Below are 17,630 nucleotides of genomic sequence, written 5' to 3' on the forward strand. Positions count from 1 at the left end.
GTTGTGGTCTTCAGTCGTGAGACTGTTTTGATGCAGCTCTCCATGCTATTCTATCCTGTGCAAGCTTCTTCATCTCCCAGTACCTACTGCAACCTACATCCTTCTGAATCTGCTTAGTGTATTCATCTCTTGGTCTCCCCCTACGATTTTTACCCTCCACGCTGCCCTCCAGTACTAAATTGGTGATCCCTTGATGCCTCAGAACATGTCCTACCAACCGATCCCTTCCTCTGGTCAAGTTGTGCCACAAACTCCTCTTCTCCCCAATCCTATTCAGTACCTCCTCATTAGTTATGTGATCTACCCATCTAATCTTCAGCATTCTTCTGTAGCACCACATTTCGAAAGCTTCTATTCTCTTCTTGTCCAAACTATTTACCGTCCATGTTTCACTTCCATACATGGCTACACTCCATACAAACACTTTCAGAAATGACTTCCTCACACTTAAATCTATACGCGATGTTAACAAATTTCTCTTCTTCAGAAACGCTTTCCTTGCCATTGCCAGTCTACATTTTATATCCTCTCTACTTCGACCATCATCAGTTATTTTGCTTCCCAAATAGCAAAACTCCTTTACTACTTTAAGTGTCTCATTTCCTAATCTAATACCCTCAACATCACCCGACATAATTCGACTACATTCCACTATCCTCGTTTTGCCTTTGTTGATGTTCATCTTATATCCTCCCTTCAAGACACCATCCATTCCGTTCAACTGCTCTTCCAAGTCCTTCGCTGTCTCTGACAGAATTACAATGTCATCGGCGAACCTCAAAGTTTTTATTTCTTCTCCATGGATTTTAATACCTACTCCGAATTTTTCTTTTGTTTCCTTTACTGCTGCTCAATATACAGATTGAATAACATCGGGGATAGGCTACAGCCCTGTCTCACTCCCTTCCCAACCACTGCTTCCCTTTCATGTCCCTCGACTCTTATAACTGCCATCTGGTTTCTGTACAAATTGTAAATAGCCTTTCGCTCCCTGTATTTTACCCCTGCCACCTTCAGAATTTGAAAGAGAGTATTCCAGTCAACATCGTCAAAAGCTTTCTCTAAGTCTACAAATGCTAGAAACGGGTTTGCCTTTCCTTAATCTTTCTTCTAAGATAAGTCGTAAGGTCAGCATTGCCCCACGTGTTCCAGTATTTCTACGGAATCCAAACTGATCTTCCCCGAGGTCGGCTTCTATCAGTTTTTCCATTCGTCTGTAAAGAACTGGTGTTAGTATTTTGCAGCTGTGGCTTATTAAACTGATTGTTCGGTAATTCTCACATCTGTCAACACCTGCTTTCTTTGGGATTGGAATTATTATATTCTTCTTGAAGTCTGAGGGTATTTCGCCTGTTTCATACATCTTGCTCACCAGATGGTAGAGTTTTGTCAGGACTGGCTCTCCCAAGGCCGTCAGTAGTTCCAATGGAATGTTGTCTACTCCGGGGGCCTTGTTTCGACTCAGGTCTTTAAGTGTTCTGTCAAACTCTTCACGCAGTATCGTATCTCCCATTTCATCTTCATCTACATCCTCTTCCATTTCCATAATATTGTCCTCAAGTACATCGCCCTTGTATAGACCCTCTATATACTCCTTCCATCTTTCTGCTTTCCCTTCTTTGCTTAGAACTGGGTTTCCATCAGAGCTCTTGATGTTCATACAAGTGGTTCTCTTATCTCCAAAGGTCTCTTTAATTTTCCTGTAGGCAGTATCTATCGTACCCCTAGTGAGATAAGCCTCTACATCCTTACATTTGTCCTCTAGCCATCCCTGCTTAGCCATTTTGCACTTCCTGTCGATCTCATTTTTGAGACGTTTGTATTCCTTTTTGCCTGCTTCATTTACTGCATTTTTATATTTTCTCCTTTCATCAATTAAATTCAATATTTCTTCTGTTACCCAAGGATTTCTACTAGCCCTCGTCTTTTTACCTACTTGATCCTCTGCTGCCTTCACTATTTCATCCCTCAAAGCTACCCATTCTTCTTCTACTGTATTTCTTTCCCCCATTCCTGTCAATTGTTCCCTTATGCTCTCCCTGAAACTCTGTACAACCTCTGGTTCTTTCAGTTTATCCAGGTCCCATCTCCTTAAATTCCCACCTTTTTGCAGTTTCTTCAGTTTTAATTTACAGGTCATAACCAATAGATTGTGGTCAGAGTCCGCATCTGCCCCTGGAAATGTCTTACAATTTAAAACATGGTTCCTAAATATCTGTCTTACCATTATATATTCCTGCACTAAATTCCTGTAAATAATTGTACACATCTTCAAAATTAAATGACCTTAGTTTCTGACCGCTCCACGAAGTTCATTCCGTAAGACTTCAGTGGGATTTAAGTCAGGCGACTGACTTGGCCAAGTCATATTTCCCAAATATCCCTTTTCTATTGACATACCCTCTGCACAATTTTGAAGCATGTTTGGGATCATTGTCATGTTACAGAACAAACCCGCGACCAGTAACTCCCTTGCCAGTTAGAACTGCATTGTTGACCAGAATCATGTGCTATCCTTCCTTCGTTAATGTTTCCTTAATTCTCACTAGATCACCGACCTAATCACCTACAAAACACGCCCACACCATGACCAACACTCCATCATGACTCACCTTTGGTGTCACACACTGCTCATCACTAGTTCTCCACGAAGTCGGAGAACAGTCGTTCGACGACGGCTGTAAAGTAATTCTCTCTTAGATTCGTCCGTGAGTAACACCTTGGACCATTGCTGCACGCTCCAATCATTATGTTGCCGTGCTCATTGCAATAACTGTGCCTTGTTTTGTTTCCTTAATAAAGGTCGTTTGGCCGCTATGCATCCCTTTGAACCTTGTTCACGAAGACGGCGTTACACTGTTAAGAGAGGGGTTGGAACTGCTCGCATACATACTTTACTCCCTCACAAGTTTTAGGTTCAGTAAGAGTCCATTGACGTTTACTCTGTACACATATGAGCCGATCTTCCCTGTACGATGTTACTCGGGGTCTTCCCGATCGCGAAACAATTGCACTGGCTGCAGTTTGCTTGAACCACTACAGAGTACACACCACTGTAAATCGGGCTACGCCAAACTTTGTAGTTATTATCTCGTTAGAACTGCCTCCAGATGCAGAGCTACAATTACAGCACATTTTGCGATGCCATTCGCCTGCTTCCCTCCCAGTTTGACCTAATAGGGTATGAACCTTATCAGTGCATACAAACACACTGCTAGATGAACACAGTGTACTGTAAACTAATGGAAAGTGATTGCTTCACAGAGAGCTGAAGAAATGAGGCCGCTTCGAATAGAAACGTCTTAGCTAGTGGCACGTCACTGTTGTTGTGGATACCCATGAACGCCCCTCTATGCGAACAGCCAGTCAGATACACAACAGACGCACTTAGTTTTTACATGTTTACACTTGTTCTATTTTCAAATGGATGTATGAAGAATATTCGAAACAAATTTCCTCTTTTAAGCACAAATCTGTAGTTGTGACAGTTGACTGAAAACTTTTGAGCGGTAGTGCAAATAAATACAACGTACTGGACTGTACGATTGCAGTATTGGCAACAAACAACTCGAAACAGTGACAGTAAGATTGTAGAAGTAACCATCCAGAACGGCATCAAGTGCAATGTCCGCATAAAATTAACTATAGGAAAACCCAATGTGAGGCTGAGATTCATTGGAAGGATATTAAGAAAATGTAATTCATCCACGAAAGAAGTGGCGTATAAAAGACTCGTGAGAGCGGTGCTCGAGTATCATCCATCAGTCTAGGAACCTTACCAGGCTGGATTAACAGATGAAGTAGGAAAGTTCAAACGAAGAATGGCACGTTTCACCACGGAATCTTAGGGTAAACACGAGAACGTTAGCGACAGCCTCAACAATATACACTACTGGCCATTAAAATTGTTACACCACGACGATGACGTGAGAAGGACGCGAAATTTAGCCGACAGGAAGAAGATGCTGTGATATGCAAATGATTAGCTTTTCAGAGCATTCACACGAGGTTGGTGCCGGTGGTGACACCTACAACGTGCTGACATGAGGAAAGTTTCCAACCGATTTCTCATACACAAACAGCAGTTGATCGGCGTTGCCTGATTAAACGTTGTTGTGATGCCTCGTGTCAGGAGGAGAAATGCGTACCATCACGTTTCCGACTTTGATAAAGGTCGGATTGTAGTGTACAGCGAGTGCGGTTTATCGTATCGCGACATTGCTGCTCGCGTTGGTCGAGATCCAATGACTGTTAGCACAGTATGGAATCGGTGGGTTCAGGAGGGCAAATCGGTACGCCGTGCTGGATCCCGAAAGCCTCGTATCACTAGCAGTCGAGATGACAGGTATCTTATCCGCATGGCTGTAACGGATCGTGCAGCCACGTCTCGATCCCTGAGTCAACAGATGGGGACGTTTCCAAGACAACAACCATCTGCACGAACAGTTAGACGACGTTTGCAACAGCATGGACGACTATCAGCTCGGAGACCATGGCTGCGGTTACCCTTGACGCTGCATCACAGACAGGAGCTCCTGCGATGGTGTACTCAGCGACGAACGGCACGAATGGCGAAACGTCATTTTTTCGGATGAATCTAGGTTGTGTTTACAGCATCATGATGGTCGCATCCGTGTTTGGAGACATAGCGGTGAACGGACATTGGAAGCGTGTATTCGTCACCGCCATACTGGCGTATCACCCGGCGTGATGGTATGGGGTGCCATTGGTTACACGTCTCGTCACCTCTTGTTCGCATTGACGGCACTTTCAACAGTGGACGTTAAATTTCAGATGTGTTACGACCCGTGGCTGTACCCTTCATTCTATCCCAGCGAAATCCTACATTTCAGTAGGATAATGCACGAGGAAGCCGCCTTGTAGAATTTTGCACAGAGCATAACTTAATCATAGCCAACACTTGGTTCAAGAATCATAAAAGAAGGTTGTATACCTGGAAGGATCCTGGAGATACTAGTAGGTATCAGATAGATTATATAATGGTAAGACAGAGATTTAGGAACCAGGTTTTAAATTGTAAGACATTTCCTGGGGCAGATGTGGATTCTGACTATTGGTTATGAACTGCAGATTGAAACTGAAGAAACTGCAAAAAGGTGGGAATTTAAGGAGATGGGACCTGGATAAACTGAAAGAACCAGAGGTTGTAGAGAGTTTCAGGGAGAGCATAAGGGAACAATTGACAGGAATGGGGGAAAGAAATACAGTAGAAGAAGAATGGGTAGCTCTGAGGGATGAAGTAGTGAAGGCAGCAGAGGATCAAGTAGGTAAAAAGACGAGGGCTAATAGAAATCCTTGGGTAACAGAAGAAATATTGAATTTAATTGATGAAAGGAGAAAATACCAAAATGCAGTAAATGAAGCAGGCAAAAAGGAATACAGACGTCTCAAAAATGATATCGACAGGAAGTGCAAAATGGCTAAGCAGGGATGGCTAGAGGACAAATGTAAGGATGTAGAGGCTTGTCTCACTAGGGGTAATATAGATACTGCCTACAGGAAAATTAAAGAGACCTTTGGAGAGAAGAGAACCACTTGTATGAATATCAAGAGCTCAGATGGCAACCCAGTTCTAAGCAAAGAAGGGAAGGCAGAAAGGTGGAAGGAGTATATAGAGGGTTTATACAAGGGCGATGTACTTGAGGACAATATTATGGAATTGGAAGAGGATGTAGATGAAGACGAAATGGGACATAAGATACTGCGTGAAGAGTTTGACAGAGCACTGAAAGACCTGAGTCGAAACAAGGCCCCGGGAGTAGACAACATTCCATTTGAACTACTGATGGCCTCGGGAGAGCCAGTCATGACAAAACTCTACCATCTGGTGAGCACGATGTATGAGACAGGCGAAATACCCTCAGACTTCAAGAAGAATATAATAATTCCAATCCCAAAGAAAGCAGGTGTTGACAGATGTGAAAATTACCGAACTATCAGTTTAATAAGTCACAGCTGCAAAATACTAACGCGAATTCTTTACAGACGAATGGAAAAACTGGTAGAAGCCGACCTCGGAGAAGATCAGTTTGGATTCCGTAGAAATGTTGGAACACGTGAGGCAATACTGACCTTACGACTTATCTTAGAAGAAAGATTAAGAAAAGGCAAACCTACGTTTCTAGCATTTGTAGACTTAGAGAAAGCTTTTGACAATGTTAACTGGAATACTCTCTTTCAAATTCTGAAGGTGGCAGGGGTAAAATACAGGGAGCGAAAGGCTATTTACAGTTTGTACAGAAACCAGATGGCAGTTATAAGAGTCGAGGGGCATGAAAGGGAAGCAGTGGTTGGGAAAGGAGTAAGACAGGGTTGTAGCCTCTCCCCGATGTTATTCAATCTGTATATTGAGCAAGCAGTAAAGGAAACAAAAGAAAAATTCGGAGTAGGTATTAAAATTCATGGAGAAGAAGTAAAAACTTTGAGGTTCGCCGATGACATTGTAATTCTGTCAGAGACAGCAAAGGACTTGGAAGAGCAGTTGAACGGAATGGACAGTGTCTTGAAAGGAGGATATAAGATGAACATCAACAAAAGCAAAACGAGGATAATGGAATGTAGTCAAATTAAGTCGGGTGATGCTGAGGGAATTAGATTAGGAAATGAGACACTTAAAGTAGTAAAGGAGTTTTGCTATTTAGGGAGTAAAATAACCGATGATGGTCGAAGTAGAGAGGATATAAAATGTAGACTGGCAATGGCAAGGAAAGCGTTTCTCAAGAAGAGTAATTTGTTAACATCGGGTATAGATTTAAGTGTCAGGAAGTCGTTTCTGAAAGTATTTGTATGGAGTGTAGCCATGTATGGAAGTGAAACATGGACGATAACTAGTTTGGACAAGAAGAGAATAGAAGCTTTCGAAATGTGGTGCTACAGAAGAATGCTGAAGATAAGGTGGGTAGATCACGTAACTAATGAGGAGGTATTGAATAGGATTGGGGAGAAGAGAAGTTTGTGGCACAACTTGACTAGAAGAAGGGATCGGTTGGTAGGACATGTTTTGAGGCATCAAGGGATCACAAATTTAGCATTGGAGGGCAGTGTGGAGGGTAAAAATCGTAGAGGGAGACCAAGAGATGAATACAGTAAGCAGATTCAGAAGGATGTAGATTGCAGTAGATACTGGGAGATGAAGAAGCTTGCACAGGATAGAGTAGCATGGAGAGCTGCATCAAACCAGTCTCAGGACTGAAGACCACAACAACAACAACAATGCACGATCGCATGTTGCAGGTCCTGTACGGGCCTTTCTGGATACAGAAAATGTTCGACTGCTGCCCTGGCCAGCACATTCTCCAAATATCTCACCAACTGAAAACGTCTGGTCAATGGTGGCCGAGCAACTGGCTCGTCACAATACGCCAGTCACTACTCTTGATGAACTGTGGTATCGTGTTGAAGCTGCATGGGCAGCTGTATCTGTACCCGCCATCCAAGCTCTGTTTGACTCAATGTGCAGGTGTGTCAGGGCCGTTACTACAGCCAGAGTTGGTTGTTCTGGGTACTGATTTCTCAGGATCTATGCACCCAAATTGCGTGAAAATATAATCACATGTCAGTTCTAGTATAATATATTTGTCCAATGAATACCCGTTTATCATCTGCATTTCTTCTTTGTGTAGCAATTTTAATGGCCAGTAGTGTACACTGACAGGGGCTACAAGAGAGGCGTCGTATATCACCGAGAGGTTTTCTGTTTGAAGTGTGACAAAGAACCCCTTGAGTTCGAGGTCGCTATTGGCCAATAATGTTTACGGCGTTCGACTTCCCACATATTGTCTACCACGCAACCACAATATTGGTTGCTAATGACAACACGCAGCAGGACTGCAGGTATTGAATGGCGAGCACAGCATGAGGCTACGGGGCGTAGTTGAGCTGCTTAGGCGACGAGTAACTCGCAACAGTGCTATAGTGTTAGTGGTGTTCATACAAAGCAGAACAATGGCAAAGATAAACAAAGGAAACATTGCATTATATCTACCACAACAGTTTCCGAAGTTGACATTTCGTCGGAAAGGAACCCAGTGAATTTCACACAGTGAGATGGAAGTGGCAGCTGAAATATTAGCGTATTTGCAAGATGAGTCAGTGGAACGTGTGGTGTCGTATATGCTCGACCTTGCGGAAAATACACATGAGGAGTGTTCACCATCCATGGAGCCACATATCCCGTCTCCAGTGAAACGTAGTAAATGATAACTGTTGCCCACGGAGCGGGTACTGTGCATAATTACGTAGATGGAAGATCGTCGACAGCGCAATAAAAAAACAACTATGAACTGATTTCGAATAGGTCCGCAGTCTGACCGTTTAGAGCATAAGAAGAACTATGGATATTCAAGGAGGTAAAAAATAGAAATGAGCGTTTGGCGTCATTGGCCGGGAGGCTCCTTGCGGGGCAGGTCCACCCGCCTTGGTGCAGGTCTTACTACATTCGACGCCACATTGGGCGACCTGCATGCCGGATGGGGATGAAATGATGATGAAGACAACGCAACTCCCAGTCCCTGCGTGGAGAAAATCCCTCACCCATCCGGGAATCGAACCCGGGCCCGTTGGACGGCAATCCGTCACGCTGACCACCCAGCTCTCGGGGGGGGGGGGGGGGGGTAATTCAATGGAGGTCATGGGGCACTTGTTACAAAAACTGGTGTTTGGGCGTTTCAAGGATGCTCGATACAATTTAGAGGATGTGCATGTTAGCGACGTACCACAATATGCGCATCAAATTGCGTGATACATTCATTACGGCGATTTCAAGGAAGGCAGGATGATGCTTATATAACTTCAAACAGTGCTACAGAACTGGAAGATGTAAGATGACAAAATTTCAAGCAAAGCATCATGATGACGATGTACAGAAAACTGCGGAATCGGTCAGAAAATTTGTAGATGAGGTAAACAAATTTTCTTCGTTCAGCAAGGAATTTGTTTTCAACAACGACTAATCGGGATTTGAGGAGGATACGCAAATAAAAACAATCTTAGAAATTAGAGGTATCAAGAGAGCTGTATCAAGAACAAATAACATCAGTGCCTTAGAACTTTCATCCACAATTATGCCCACTGTTAATGTTGTTGTTGTTGTGGTCTTCAGTCCTGAGACTGGTTTGATGCAGCTCTCCATGCTACTCTATCCTGTGCAAGCTTCTTCATCTCCCAGTATCTACTGCAACCTACATCCTTCTGAATCTGCTTAGTGTATTCATCTCTTGGTCTCCCTCTACGGTTTTTACCCTCCACACTGCCCTCCAATGCTAAATTTGTGATCCCTTGATGCCTCAAAACATGTCCTACCAACCGATCCCTTCTTCTAGTCAAGTTGTGCCACAAACTTCTCTTCTCCCCAATCCTATTCAATACCTCCTCATTAGTTACGTGATCTACCCACCTTATCTTCAGCATTCTTCTGTAGCACCACATTTCGAAAGCTTCTATTCTCTTCTTGTCCAAACTAGTTATCGTCCATGTTTCACTTCCATACATGGCTACACTCCATACAAATACTTTCAGAAACGACTTCCTGACACTTAAATCTATACTCGATGATAACAAATTCCTCTTCTTGAGAAACGCTTTCCTTGCCATTGCCAGTCTACATTTTATATCCTCTCTACTTCGACCATCATCGGTTATTTTACTCCCTAAATAGCAAAACTCCTTTACTACTTTAAGTGTCTCATTTCCTAATCTAATTCCCTCAGCATCACCCGACTTAATTTGACTACATTCCATTATCCTCGTTTTGCTTTTGCTGATGTTCATCTTATATCCTCCTTTCAAGACACTGTCCATTCCGCTCAACTGCTCTTCCAAGTCCTCTGCTGTGTCTGACAGAATTACAATGTCATCGGCGAACCTCAAAGTTTTTACTTCTTCTCCATGAATTTTAATACCTACTCCGAATTTTTCTTTTGTTTCCTTTACTGCTTGCTCAATATACAGATTGAATAACATCGGGGAGAGGCTACAACCCTGTCTTACTCCTTTCCCAACCACTGCTTCCCTTTCATGCCCCTCGACTCTTATAACTGCCATCTGGTTTCTGTACAAACTGTAAATAGCCTTTCGCTCCCTGTATTTTACCCCTGCCACCTTCAGAATTTGAAAGAGAGTATTCCAGTTAACATTGTCAAAAGCTTTCTCTAAGTCTACAAATGCTAGAAACGTAGGTTTGCCTTTTCTTAATCTTTCTTCTAAGATAAGTCGTAAGGTCAGTATTGCCTCACGTGTTCCAACATTTCTACGGAATCCAAACTGATCTTCTCCGAGGTCGGCTTCTACCAGTTTTTCCATTCGTCTGTAAAGAATTCGCGTTAGTATTTTGCAGCTGTGACTTATTAAACTGATAGTTCGGTAATTTTCACATCTGTCAACACCTGCTTTCTTTGGGATTGGAATTATTATATTCTTCTTGAAGTCTGAGGGTATTTCGCCTGTCTCATACATCGTGCTCACCAGATGGTAGAGTTTTGTCATGACTGGCTCTCCCAAGGCCGTCAGTAGTTCCAATGGAATGTTGTCTACTCCGGGGGCCTTGTTTCGACTCAGGTCTTTCAGTGCTCTGTCAAACTCTTCACGCAGTATCTTATGTCCCATTTCGTCTTCATCTACATCCTCTTCCAATTCCATAATATTGTCCTCAAGTACATCGCCCTTGTATAAACCCTCTATATACTCCTTCCACCTTTCTGCCTTCCCTTCTTTGCTTAGAACTGGGTTGCCATCTGAGCTCTTGATATTCATACAAGTGGTTCTCTTCTCTCCAAAGGTCTCTTTAATTTTCCTGTAGGCAGTATCTATATTACCCCTAGTGAGACAAGCCTCTACATCCTTACATTTGTCCTCTAGCCATCCCTGCTTAGCCATTTTGCACTTCCTGTCGATATCATTTTTGAGACGTCTGTATTCCTTTTTGCCTGCTTCATTTACTGCATTTTGGTATTTTCTCCTTTCATCAGTTAAATTCAATATTTCTTCTGTTACCCAAGGATTTCTATTAGCCCTCGTCTTTTTACCTACTTGATCCTCTGCTGCCTTCACTACTTCATCCCTCAGAGCTACCCATTCTTCTTCTACTGTATTTCTTTCCCCCATTCCTGTCAATTGTTCCCTTATGCTCTCCCTGAAACTCTCTACAACCTCTGGTTCTTTCAGTTTATCCAGGTCCCATCTCCTTAAATTCCCACCTTTTTGCAGTTTCTTCAGTTTCAATCTGCAGTTCATAACCAATAGTCAGAATCCACATCTGCCCCAGGAAATGTCTTACAATTTAAAACCTGGTTCCTAAATCTCTGTCTTACCATTATATAATCTATCTGATACCTATTAGTATCTCCAGGATTCTTCCAGGTATACAACCTTCTTTTATGATTCTTGAACCAAGTGTTGGCTATGATTAAGTTATGCTCTGTGCAAAATTCTACAAGGCGGCTTCCTCTTTCATTCCTTCCCCCAATCCATATTCACCTACTATGTTTCCTTCTCTCCCTTTTCCTACTGACGAATTCCAGTCACCCATGACTATTAAATTTCCGTCTCCTTTCACTACCTGAATAATTTCTTTTATCTCGTCATACATTTCATCTATTTCTTCATCATCTGCAGAGCTAGTTGGCATATAAACTTGTACCACTGTAGTAGGCATGGACTTTGTGTCTATCTTGGCCACAATAATGCGTTCACTATGCTGTTTGTAGTAGCTAACCCGCACTCCTATTTTTTTATTCATTATTAAACCTACTCCTGCATTACCCCTATTTGATTTTGTATTTATAACCCTGTAATCACCTGACCAAAAGTCTTGTTCCTCCCGCCACCGAACTTCACTAATTCCCACTATATCTAACTTTAACCTATCCATTTCCCTTTTTAAATTTTCTAACCTACCTGCCCGATTAAGGGATCTGACATTCCACGCTCCGATCCGTAGAACGCCCGTTTTCTTTCTCCTGATAACGACGTCCTCCTGAGTAGTCCCCGCCCGGAGATCCGAATGGGGGACTATTTTACCTCCAGAATATTTTGCCCAAGAGGACGCCATCATCATTTAACCATACAGTAAAGCTGCATGCCCTCGGGAAAAATTACGGCTGTAGTTTCCCCTTGCTTTCAGCCGTTCGCAGTACCAGTACAGCAAGGCCGTTTTGGTTAATGTTACAAGGCCAGATCAGTCAATCATCCAGACTGTTGCCCCTGCAACTACTGAAAAGGCTGCTGCCCCTCTTCAGGAACCACATGTTTGTCTGGCCTCTCAACAGATACCCCTCCGTTGTGGTTGCACCTACGGTATGGCTATCTGTATCGCTGAGGCACGCAAGCCTCCCCACCAGCGGCAAGGTCCATGGTTCATGGGGGGCAGAGTTAATGTGGAGGGTAAACTGGCTGGAAATTTATCTACTGTTCTGCGAGGAGCTGAAGTGTTCTCTCCCCTACGATTCTTTTCTTGCGTGCCTGATCTTGCAAGGGCAATAGTGAATATTTACGTCTCAGCCATTAAAAGTGAGAAAACGGGCTTAAGAGAACTACAGCTATGGTACGAGCACTACTTTGGCCAACAGCTGCTCAAAATGACTTGCTTTTGCTCGATTCCTGGACTGCTTGTAGTCCTTTAGAACAAACTATCCCTCCTGAAAAGTGTGTGACATTGCGTTTCATACCACCTGGAACCACTGGACAAATTCAGCCTCTGGATGTTTGTTTGTTTCGTACCTACAAAGCATATTATCGCACGGTTTGCAGCTGCGCTTTAAACGCTAGCCACTTTCTCAATAAGCTTCAAGACCAGTTTCATATTGGGTTGCATGCCATCACATTCCGTCAAATCTCATCATCCCGTGACACCAATATGATGTTGCCTGAATTCTTTAAGAGTGGGTACCCAGCTGAACGCCCTTCACGGTTTGTAACTCTCAAGGAGTCCACCTTCGATCTTGACGGTGCGAACCTTTGTGATCACTGTGGCCCGCCGTTCTTCGTTCGGCGTTTATTGTGCAAGATAATGGTATGTTTTAAACATTTCACGAATGTCGACGAAGTGTAATACACACGTTACTGTAAATGAAAGATAATTGTCAAATCCTAGAATTTACCGGTGAAAAGATTTACCATCACGGCATGTAAAAGTACGAAATTTTTCATTATATCTATAGATTTCGAACATTTACCAAGAGACATTGGTAAATTTTAGGATTTACCATTGCAAACTGGTAAAAGCTGGATCGAAGACTCCCGCCTCCGTTGTGCAGGTTCAAACGAGTTTCATTGTTGCCAATTTTGTGTTTAGATAAGTTGCTTTGTTGGCAGTTATGAGTTCTCAGTCCACTAACCGCTGCGTAGTTTCAGCCAGTGTCGAGCATCGTGCGTACGGTCATGTTTGCGACTCATTTTAGTGGTGTTCCTTCTCCAGCTTTGTATCGGAATAAGTGATGTTATGCGTAATAGATTTTACGAATTTTTAAGTGAATCAGTGAGTAAGAACAAGGACAACAATTTTTATGTAACTGATGAGCAATATAGTATTCTGTTAAATGTAAAATGCAAAAATCGTTTCCAATAAAAAATCTGTTCACTACAGACGTTTGAAGTGACGTGATGTTCTCAACATCGGAGGTGAAGAGAAAACTCCTAGCACCGGTGTCTACTGGTAAAGAAGAAATTCGTTATCACGTTCGTTTTGATGAACTGTTTGACGAGTACATGAGACCCACATTGCTGTAGACCACGGCGGCCGAACACGAGTGATTGTAGAACTGAATCGTATGTACAAGAATGTGACTACTGAATCAATTGTTACTTATTTGAGATTATGTGAACCATGTCAGGAAAAGTAAAAAACATTGAAAAGGGGTTTTGCAGTGAAACCTATCATACACAGTGAAATGAATTCGATGCCAAATTGCCTTAATCGACATGCAGGCAAATCCAGATGATACGTCGAGGTTCATACTTGTATACCAAGATCATTTGAAAAAAACTGTTATCCTCCACGCACTAACTTCGGAAAGAGCTGATGAACTTGCATATCATCTTTTGGATATTTTTACCACCTTTGGTGCCCCAAGTATCCTTCACTTTGATAATGGTAGAGATTTTTGTAACCAAGTCACTGAAAGTTTACGTGGGATGTGGAGTGATATGAAGATAGTCCATGGGAATCTGAGGCACAGTCCCAGGGATCGGTCGAAAGAGCAAATCAAGAAATCGAAAATATTTTATCTACTTGGATAGAAACAAATGAAACTTCAGAATGGTGTGAAGTGCTATGTTTTGTGCAGGTTATGAAAAATAGGGCTTATCATGAAGGGATCAGATGTTCACCATGAAGCCATGTTTGAGGTTCCAGTGAAAATGAGCATTGCGACCACAGTTGTTCCACGTGATTTAATAAAAGAATATAAACATGGAAGAAGGCTTGGAAAGAATGTTAAATACCACTTCTACTGACTCACAGAAAATTGAAAATGAAGGCCAACGAACTCAGGCCAATGAATCAAGTCCGGGAACACAAAGAACATAGGTAGAAAGTGTGGCTGTAACAGGTGAGGGAGCACCAGATACATAGGATTTGACGACAGTTAACAACGAGACACCGGCACCAGCTGATCGTTGTGACGAGACACTGACAACTTCCAACGGTGTAAATAAAGTGAAACGGATCCGAGAAGCTGCCAAAGAAGGTCTTCAATTGGAGGCAAAGAATATGAATGGAACCTCTTGTAACAAAGTTCCAAAACCTTCGGTTGGACAGAATGTGTGAATTAAAGCACCGGATGTAGACGGAGCAACAACTGATGCAAAATCTACAATAGCAGTAGTGATAAATATTCAGGATGACGAATTTTATCAACTTGGTACCAAGCTGGTAAACTGATGTCATTGTACACTAGGAATCAATTTACATTGTGCAAGGAAAATTTTATCAACGTCGAAGAAGTATCAAGAGAAGAAATCAGTCCACAGCAAGTGGTTGCTAAACAATGTTTTGTTGGAGGACAAGAGTTCAAACAATGCAATTGCTTATAAAAGTGTTCAACTAAATAATGCTTGTGTAAATCGTCTTCCATATTATATAATTTGGACTGCCATGATAATCAACCTTATTGTAACAAAAATTAACATTCACAAGGTTAAATTTTTTACAACATTTTCACTAATGTGGAATATTGCTCACTATCATCACATTGGAATGCAAGGATGTGTAAAATACATAAATTTACAATAAATACAAACTATTTCAATAAACTGGTAAGCTGATTTTTTAAATAATACGGTTTTACCAGTTCATATGGGTACATACTGAGATTTATCAATGTCTATTGGCAAAACTTCGAAATCTATGCATATAATAAGAAAGAACCACCGGTTAATTCTATTATTTCCAAATCATCTAACTTTTACAGTAACACACAAATTCCGTAGAAGGCTGATCTCTGCACCTCCCAGACACTTCATTTTCTGTCGCCCTCATGATGCATATGGTGTGTCATTACCAGCTAATATTTTTCCTGCCATAATTGTTAACACAATACTTCCAAATGAGCCTGACTGAATACTTGTAAACAACTTTTTGGCTTTCCGATGTTTACCAGCTCTCCGACAGTTATTCGGAACTGCTTCTGCATTATACAATTGGCACTCATAAGTTGTTCATATGATGTTAACAAATTGAACATTAGTGTACAGCATCGCTGTCCAACATTTTTCTGTGTTTATTGTTTGGGCACATGTAACTCATGCCTAAGGTGATGTCGTTGCTGCCACCAACACAATCGCTATTTTAGTGTTTCTACTTCAACTACTTCTAATACAAACACACAGTGCTATAATAGTATTTCACAGAATTATAATTATAATTAAAATTGCTTGGACTTACAGCTCACATAATGAAATTTGGAACTGCATATTCACTGTAAGTTCAGAAAAATCTGATGTGTAACTGGTTCGTTCTGTCATTACAACGACAAGAAAATGCGTTCTTTTTTTCCTTTCACCAGATCCATTTTGCTTTATTGAGGTAAAGCATCATCAATGTTGTGTATCTAAAGATATTTACACTGTGATTTGTTTTTAAGACAAAAAATCAGTTACCTGAAGATTTGTTGGTTTTAACTTACGGAGATTTCTGCTTGGTACCTCGCCAGCAGGGGGATAACGACGACGTCCCCCAACGCTGGATTGTTGCCAGATTTATTCAAGATGGCGGATCCAAGACGGCGATCATGGATATGGCAAACGTCAGATTGACGTCATGGTGCGAAATAAAAATTTTGGTGAGAAAATAGGTCAACTGAATGGCTCAAACGGCTCTGAGCATTATGGGACTTAACATCTTAGGTCATCAGTCCCCTAGAACTTAGAACTACTTAAACCCAACCATCCTAAGGACATCACACACATCCATGCCTGAGGCAGGATTCGAAACTGCGACCATAGCGGTCGCGCGGTTCCAAACTGAAGCGCCTAGAGCCGCTCGACCACTCCGGCCGGCAGGTCAACTCAGCTACCTCCACTAACCTAACCCCACCCCCTCTCCCCCTCCCCTCTCCACCCCCCTCCCCACTCCCTCACTCACCCATCTGCAAACTGGCGGGAGAAATACTCGGTCTGTGGTGAGCTGCACGTAGAATAGACATAAATCATTATTTGGTATGCATCTCTCTCTTTCCCCTCCCCTCGCCCATCTGGGAATTAGTAGGGAAAGGACTCATTCTGCACTGGGTTGCCAGAGAGGATGCACAGAAGTATGCATTGTTTATTTAAAAAATATGAGTTGTCATAGATGGTAGCTCTATACAGTGTCATCACCATGAGCTCCAGAGTCCAGCTGACCTAGTTCACAACACCACTACCAGAGACCGCTTTTGGTCCTTCCCTCTCTCATGACGGCGGTCTGGCAAAAAAATTGCAGGAAAAAGACTCAGTCTGTGTTTAGCTTCTGGACTGGGGAATGAACATAATTGTTTACATTGCTCAACGGATGAGATGTCTATGCTAGAGAAGGAGGAGGTTAACAGGTATATTAGCTGTAATCATGCATCTGAGGACTCTGTCGAAAGCAATGATATTTGGTGAAGATGAATACGCTTCGTCAAATAATGAAGATTCAGCACGATGGGGCTAGGTTACTCTTCGCAACTCATGCTGATAAATGCGTGTGCTGTAAATGTAGATCATTCGATAAAAGCCAAGGCAGTCGTCCGAAGTGCAGGAGGCAAGACGTTCACCCTAGAGTCTCCAGTCCCTGCGGGAAGAGAGGCTACACGCCGGGCTCCCTGCCCCAAGACTCTCCACGCCTGCTAGAAGAGGAGCGTGTGCTGAGCAGGAAATAACGGCAGTAGTCCTCCATCTCAACCCCAGTGCACGGATGCCCTTTTTAGTTGAACAAGAACTGTTTTGGAAGTTATTACATCTGGTGTCTAAGTAATGTGCGGAATACTGTCACATACACTATTGGCCACTAAAATTGCTACACCAAGAAGAAATGCAGATGATACACGGGTATTCATTGGACAAATATATTATACTAGAACTGACATGTGATTACATTTTCACGCAATTTGGGTGCATAGATCCTGAGAAATCAGTACCCAGAACAACCAACTCTG

General features: G+C 42.4%; 1 protein-coding gene across 1 annotated transcript in view; it reads left to right on the forward strand.

The window, feature by feature from the left end:
• Nucleotides 1-17,630, forward strand: part of LOC126176754 (solute carrier family 22 member 7-like) — a 557,899-nt gene that overhangs the window by 519,206 nt on the left and 21,063 nt on the right. The window lies entirely within an intron of this gene.

Source organism: Schistocerca cancellata, chromosome 3 (assembly GCF_023864275.1).
Source record: "Schistocerca cancellata isolate TAMUIC-IGC-003103 chromosome 3, iqSchCanc2.1, whole genome shotgun sequence".
NCBI lineage: Eukaryota > Metazoa > Arthropoda > Insecta > Orthoptera > Acrididae > Schistocerca > Schistocerca cancellata.